The sequence below is a fragment of the Morus notabilis genome, unplaced genomic scaffold (genome assembly GCF_000414095.1).
Source record: "Morus notabilis unplaced genomic scaffold, ASM41409v2 Scaffold2080, whole genome shotgun sequence".
NCBI classification, from domain to species: Eukaryota; Viridiplantae; Streptophyta; class Magnoliopsida; order Rosales; family Moraceae; genus Morus; species Morus notabilis.
This window is the reverse complement of record NW_010367927.1, coordinates 10,771-19,230: the sequence shown is the minus strand read 5'-3', so window position 1 is coordinate 19,230 and position 8,460 is coordinate 10,771.

Here is an 8,460-nt window from a genome sequence, read left to right as displayed (position 1 = left end):
GTACTAGCGCTTGCGCGGGGGCACGGGCGCGCGCGGGGGCTCGGGCACGTGCGGGAGGGAACTGGCGCCCGCGCGGGGGGCATTTTTTAAAAATTAAAAAAAATTAATTTCGGTTTTTTGCAATGACAATTTGAAATGTCGTCGCAAAAAATGATCATTTGACGAGAATTTTACAACGACGTATTAGCGACGCCTGTCGTCGCAAATACAGAGTGTCGTCGCAAAAAACGTTTTTGCGACCAAATTTTTTCGTCGACAAATTTGCGACGACTTGTCGTCGCAAAAAACTTTATTTGCGACGACATTCGGGTTTTTGCGATGACTTTTTGTCGTCACAAAAACCCCTTTTTCTTATAGTGTAAGTTTCCCGAAGAATACTTTAAAATTATATTTAGCATTGTATATTTTGTAAGAAAAAGGAATATTTAAAGTTGACGAAAACCTGGAGATTTCCCCTTGTCCATAAACCGCCTGGAAAGGATTAATAGGGATCACTTAGGATCTGCAGAGCCGTGATAGGGGACAAATTGGATGAGTGAACAGTCCAAAATGTGCTAAAAAGGCTAACCTAGCCTTGTAGAGTGATAGGCTACTTGAAGAAAACCATCATACAACTCCCTGTCTCTTCCGAGAGGACTCACATACAATCCATGGGCTATAAAAAGGGGCAAAGCCCCATGAGGGGAGGGGGATCTCTTCTCTTCCTTTTTATGTAAATTCTGAAGAACACAAAATAAATACAATACAGTAGATGTAACTCTTCTTCAATAAGGGTGAACCACTATAAACTTGTGTGTCTTTTTCTTTACATTTATTCGGGTACCACATTAAATACTCTTCACAATACACTGAAAGCATAAACACCTTTACTATAATATTTTGTTAAATACAAAGCTTTAGTCGGTAACCCTACGGGTGACCAAGGGGTAATTTGGTAAAGACTTGTTGACGAAATTCGACCGTCAACATTTAATAATCCCCTTTATAGATGTTTTGTCTTAAAGCAAAGTCAAAAAGTTTGATCGTGCCATTTGCTAAGGTAAAAGGTTGAGTTTATAGTTAAATATGGTCTTTCTTAATCACTTCAATTATGAATGGTGTGCAATCCAAGTGTATATATACGCATATCTTGGTGTAGATTTTTGTGCTTTCTGAGAGGATGCATGATATTAGTAGAACTAATGACCAAGAAGGATATAACTCACAACCCAATATTAAAATTCTCGAAAAAATGTGGTTGCTAGCATATTATAGCGATAATTCTATTTCACTATAAAGTGAAGAGTTTAAATTTCCACTTCTAATTAAAAAAAAAAAAAAGAAAAAGATTGCTCAAAATGTTGAACGTTGATATTTGCAATTGTTATACGAGTGAAAAAGGTGGTCCTCTAATTTATTATAAGTAGATTTCCACGACACTCGCGCATCAAAAGGGTGGCCAACCATGGCATGCAAAGTAATATATCGACATGCTTAATTAAAATATATATGTATATATATATATATATATATACATGATTCTTCTTGACTGGAGTGTTGGAATACCTTATATTATCGTACTGATCGAAATTCCTTGGAGATAATGAAATATATTTAAGAGTCAAAAGCATTTGCATCTCTAACATTAACAAAATGAAAACGGTTACTTAAAAAAAAAAAAAAGTGTCGTTACTCTTAAATTAGGATATCATTTTAAAAGGTCAAAGCACATGGTCGTATCTTGTGGGGTTTGATCTCAAGATTCTTGACCCCTTATTTCCAATTGTTTTCTCTTTTTAAATTTCAACGATTTGCTTCAATTAACGCCCTCTAATATATGGATTTTTTTTTTCCGACTTCCATATATTTAGATGAAGTTTTCACGAGATCACGTGAGGGAGGAGTTTTTGCACATGTGAAGCCATGTCCCCCAAATATTTCCAAGAAGCATCCGTACAACATCGTGAACTCAGAAAAATGAGCATTGACTTTTGATGTCACAGAGAGTTTGGTGGAAGATCATTGCACACAAAGACTAACGTTTGGTTCATAGATTAGAATCATGAGATTAAAATCATTTTTTATTTACGTGTATTTTTTGTGAGAGAAAACACTGTAGTGAACCATGAATCATGATTCGAATCAGGGTATGAATCCCCTTACCAAACGTTATTGGTGATCATAGTTAAGTAATCAACTCAAATACCAACTATATTATATATTACGTCATTTAAATAATTTAAAATGTATTTTTATGTTTTAATGTTTGAGTTTACTAAATGAAACCACATAATTTTTAAATAATTTAAAATGTATTTTTATGTTTTAATGTTTGAGTTTACTAAATGAAACCACATAATTTTATTAAACGCACAAAATTAAACAGGTGATTTGACTTTAATTTGTTGAGTAATACCCTAGAAGTAGGGGTAGTGAAAATATTATTGTAAAGGCTGCATATACAGTTAAATCTAGTGTGCTTTCAAAATTAAAGCACGACTGCTAGTGCCTAGTATTATAGTTATACTAGTAAAAGTAGACACATTCAATGCACGTATCAGTTACAATAAAGCATGAATTCGATCATCATATTTATTGTCTATTAAAAAAATAATTTTATGACGTAGACATATAAGTTCTAATTAATCGCTATATTATATTATTTTTCTTAACATATAATTACACCGTCTATTTGATTGGGCGAGTCTTGTTGGTTTGGAAGTCACTTTCAGAACGAAATTCAAACATTATTTGAGGCATGTTTAATTTGTTGAGATGTGATTTTATGTGAGAACTTTTTACTGTAACAAAAAAGTTAGATATGACTGTTTCTAAGAGTTTTTTACTGTAGCAAAACTTAAATTCTAAACTCGAATCGGTGAAATGAATGGAACCTTAATTTGAACATTTTTTCTTAAGCGAAAATAGATGGTAGATAACAAGTAAGTAAAAAGTACAAAAGGTGAAGGATATAGATAGAAACACAAATTAAATCCCTTTTTTTTTTCCTTATAAGTCTTAAGTGAGAGAAAACAATAGATAACAAGTAAAAAATACAAAAGGTGAAGGGTATAAATAAAAACAAAAATGAAACTATTTTTCTTAAGTTCTAAATAAGAGAAAATAATAGATAATAAGTAAATAAAAACTACAAAAGGTAGAGGGTATAAATAAAAACACAAATCAAACCCTTTTTTAAGCATTAAATAAGAGAAAATAGTGTACAACCAGTAAATAAAAAATATAAATAGTGAAGGACATAAATAAAAATACAAATTAATCACTTTTGTAACTTTAAATAAGATAAAAGAGTAGATAATAAATAAATAAAGAGTACAAAATTAGATGAATGGCATAACTAAAAAAATTAATCGCCAGCTGGTTGCTTTATCATATTTATTATATATAATAGATATATAGATTTATGCTAAGGGAGACAAATTAAATGGCAGCTATGTAATACACACTTCTAACAGAAAACAAAAAGGACAAAAGTAAAATCATATAAATGCCTTTTTTTTTTTTTTTTAACAAATGGAAGTACGTAAAACCACAAATTTCACATTTTCGTAATTTGTATTTTTTTTTTCTAATTTAATGTTGTCAACGTTGCATTAACCCTAAACTATTTTCATTCCGGATCTTCATATTTATCCGGTATTTTAAACCTAATTAATCACGTATGTTTCCTCCAAGCTGCGTGGTGAAAGGGAAACTATAGGACAGAGAAAACGAATTAGCACACAGAAAAAAAATAGAATTACGTATAGTTAAGCATTTATTAAATTGATCATTAACATTAACATCATATTGATTTAATCACGAAATTGATCGACTATGTCAAAATCTAAAAAAAAGTCGTGTACGCAACTCTTACTCATTTGGCTTCGACCAAAAGTCGGAGAGTTTTCCTTTTTTTTTTTTTTTTTACTTTTCTGTGTACTGATTTTATTTTATTTCTTTTTTTTGCTAATCGTACTGATTTGATTATTTATTATCAGGATATATATCCAACTATTCCACATCAGATCATTAATATATATTACATATACAAGAGCCGTTCGTTTTTCGAGAATTTTGAGTAAAAAAGTAAATTTATATTAAAGAAAATATTATAATAAAAAAATTAAATTTAAATATTTTGAGAGAAAATATTGTAATAAAAATTTAAATTATAATTTAAACGAGCGAAAAAAATAAGACCATATTATATAAAAAAAATTTCTAATAGAATTAGAAATAATAAATTACTAGTCATTAGTTATTTTTTAACTAAAAAATCTGTATAAAAAATATCTATTTTACATACTTTTATGTGATTTTAATTAAATTTAACGGTTAAAAATTAATCTCTCAATAGAGAGCTTACTCGAAAGGATCTCATATTCATATTTACGACTATTCCATCAGCCATTAGGTATATGCCAATGTCTACATTCTTATCCATGCAAAACACGATGATGTCACCTAATAACTATGGAAACCCACGTGGCGAGTGATGTCATCATAAATTGACACGTTGCAGCGGTTAAATATCCACGGTAGGATGACGCCTCAGAAGCAGTTATTGGTTACCGCTTAAACTCGTTTAGTTCGCTGATTCGAGTTTTTAATTTGAGTTGAGATGTGACTTTATGTGAGAGCTTTTTACTGTAGTAAAAAAATTAAATGTGATTGTTTCTGAGAGTTTTTTTTACTGTAGCAAAACTCAAATTCAAAACTTAAATAGATGAAATGAACAGAGCCGTATACACCTCATTCCACCGGAGCTCGTGACCTATAACGATAATACCCTCCAAATTCTAATCCAAAATATTAGATAAATGATGATGACGGATAAGAAAATTATAGAGTTTATTCTTTAAGAATGCATGATTCTAAACCTTTACTTTTTATTTTTAAATAATATATTTTTATTAATTAGTATAGTTATTTGACTAAAAAGATCATTAATAAAAAGTAATGATAGAAATCCCGATCCATATATTTTTAAGAGGTATTTATATCATTTTCTCTAATTGATGGACCCGTTTGATTTTTAGGTTAGAATAGAAAATTTGAACAAAAATTTAAATTGTATCAGAAAAAACACTATAACAAAAAAGTTTGAAAAGTAATTCGAACTTATTAGACAAACGGGTCGATATTTATTTTTATCAGAATTATAAAATCTCACCACTCACAAAATGATAGATCTCACTAACTTGACTCTTACTTACGTACCTACCTGATAAAACTCATTTTATGTGAATAGTGAGATTTTAACCTTATCAAGATAAATAGGTGCTCAAAATATTATTATCAATATATATAATCTGTAGCAATATACAAGAGAGAAGTTACTTTAACGTGTTTAGAACCAATTTTGTTTTTATTTTTCACGTTTTCAAGATAAAAAAAATGAGATTGAGGGGGAAAACGGGTTTGGAGGAAAAAAGGTAAGAAAACTGAAAATAATTTTATTTTTTAATTTAGTGTAAAATCACTTAGAAAATAAAAACGATTTGAAGTTGTTTTTTTATTTTTTGTTTCCATTTCTTTGGACAGATGCCTTTTTTTTGAGCGGTGAGTGAAAATTATATAAATAAACGGAGTTTTAGTTTTTTCTTAAACTGAAAATAATCTCTTAATAAAATTATCAAACGTATTTTCAGAAACGATTTCTATCTGAGATTAAAAACGTTTTTATTTTTAATTTCATATAAAAAAATAAAATTATTTTAGAATTAATTTTAAACGTACTCTTTAATTCATTAAAAAAAAAAAAACAGAGAGAGAAAGAAAAAGTTACTACTAGATGAGTAGATGGTCCGCTTCCAAGGTCCATAGTGCGCATAGACGTACATATATACGTGTTAATGTTTACATTAATGGAGAGCTTTTTCCTGACTTTTTTATGGCTGATCTTATCATGACTCTATTTTTTCTTTTTTGCTAGTATATCGTGACTCTAATTAAGTATGAAAAGGAAATCTCACCCGGAAGAAACCTTGAAATTTTGAAAGGGCTTCTAGAGAGATCGATATATAGCAATGTTTGAAGTTGACGATGCATTTTATTTTTTATTTTCTTTTCCTGAAATATTAGTGTTTTTTTTAGTTCATCTTCCTGAAATATTAGTTGATGATCATATGTTACGGATTATGCCCTCCAAGCTCTTTATAATCGGGAGTAGTAAACCTAGTGCAAAATAAATAAATAAACACACACAAGATTTTTTTATGCGATCAAAATTATGTCTATTTTTAACCGTCGGAAGATTTCATTATATAAATTATATTATATATTTATATATGATTATTTAAGCGAATTGCACACATAACGCGCGCCTCTCAAACTGTACTTTCTGCCCTAATTTTTCCTACCAAAATTTACGTCCCCAAACGCCAAACATGAGTTATATATAATTAATTAAAGGTACCAACAAGAGTGAAAAATATTCTAAAATACACTCATTAAAAACTAAATCCACGTTATTAACTCTAATGTTAGAGAAATAATACATGCTAGCCATTTAAATTTTTAGTTAAAATAGCTAATAATTTAGCTCTTTTTTTAAAAAAAAAAACTTTTCTCAACTCAAACCATTAGTTAAATGGTTAGCTATAGATAGTGTCTTTCACACTAGCTAACTATAGCTACATTGGAGAGGCAATAAGAGGAAACTAAAACTCAATATCTAAATGGAGGAAACTAAAACTCAATAGGAGAGAGAATAAGAACTCAATAGGAGGAAACTAAAACTCAATATCTATTAATTAATCATCAAATTCTGAATAAAAATAACAATCACTAATCAATTTATAGAGAATAAAATCCTAATCCTATTCTAAAAAGGAGATAATTATAAATAAATAATAAAGATAAACATAATCCTAAAATTAAATTTAAAAATTAAAATAACCCTAATCTAATTCATCATCACTAACCATTTATTTTTTTATATTATTTTCTTTTTTTAAATTCAATAAATTTATTTATATTTAAAATTCAATAAATATAAAAATAATCTATATAATTTAGTTAAAATAAGAAATATGTTTAGAATGAATCACCTAAAAATTGTTAACTAAAATAACTTTCTAATCATTTTATCTAAAATTTAACTAATATTTAGAGAGTTTCTTTAGAGATCCTCTAAAAGTTTGCATATAACATTATATAATCATACAGACTACTTAAAACATATATAGATAACCTCTTTTTTCCTTCTTTAAAAAAAAAAAAAAAAAAAAAAAAAAACTTAAAACATAGTTATTAGTAGCACTACATATTCCTAGAAATATAATGTGAAGTGGGAATCTAAGTCTAGGATCATTATTATAGTGGAAAGTATATCTGGTATACCGTTATTTTTCTAATTTCCACATCAATTAACACTGATTTTTTAGTGATCTTGTATAGCGTTATTTTTTCTAATTTCCACTTTAATTAACACTTTAATTTTAAAACTAAAAAAAAAAAACAATTTAATTTTTAACTCGAAAGGTTTAGGCCAACATTATTCCAGGAAAAAAAAGCCTTTTTCTGCATATATACTAAAAAGAAACTAATGAAAGAGTTACTATCTAGAAAAGCAAATAGTGGTGTTAATCGAGCAAAATAATTCCTTCAACTCACTTGAGGTTTCTTAGTACCGTTCAAACAGCGATACTAATATTGTTTGACCTTAATTTGCATAATTGAGCCTACCATATTAAGTGTTATATATCTATCTAATCAAAGCATTTTAGGCATGCATAATATTTGCTTTATATGGTTTAGTCAAGTTGCTAAACTAACAACGCAGAATGGTCAAGGCATCTTTTAGTGTGAGAATATTGTTGTCCATATGAGTTAAAATTTAGTAATTTAAGGAAGACCGCCTATCTTGTCAAATTTAAGGAACATTTATCCGGGATACACATTAATTGGAGTGGTCCTTTGAAACCGTCAGAAAAGGTGGGAGATGTGTATATAATGGATATACATATATATATATATATGTATATGTATATGGGTTGGTTTGAACTACTTTATTTTCTTAATCAAACAAAATATCTTATAATGGGCTTCGTGACTTTGAAAATTCAGATATTTCTCTCGTGGTTCTGATTTCCCGCTGTTTCACACTTTAGCATGGGAATCACTGGATGATATATATATAGTACTTCACACAACTAAACAAACGAGAACTATACACAAGTCCAAGAGAGAGAGAGAGAGAGAGAGACTATACACAAGGAGAGAGATTGTGTGATATAGTGGAACGGATAGAATAAACTTTTATTGATATAATTCCGAGAGAAAGATGAGATTCAAAAGTTTGCCTTGTTCTTTTCACAACTCAAGTTCTTTTGTTATAGTATTTTTTTTATTATAAAAATTTAAATTCAACTTTTTTACTACAGTATTTTCTCTCGTATAAAAAAATTTGAGTTGTGACTTGAATCGTAAAAATAACACAACCCTACTTAAAGGAATCCCACATACGGAAAACTC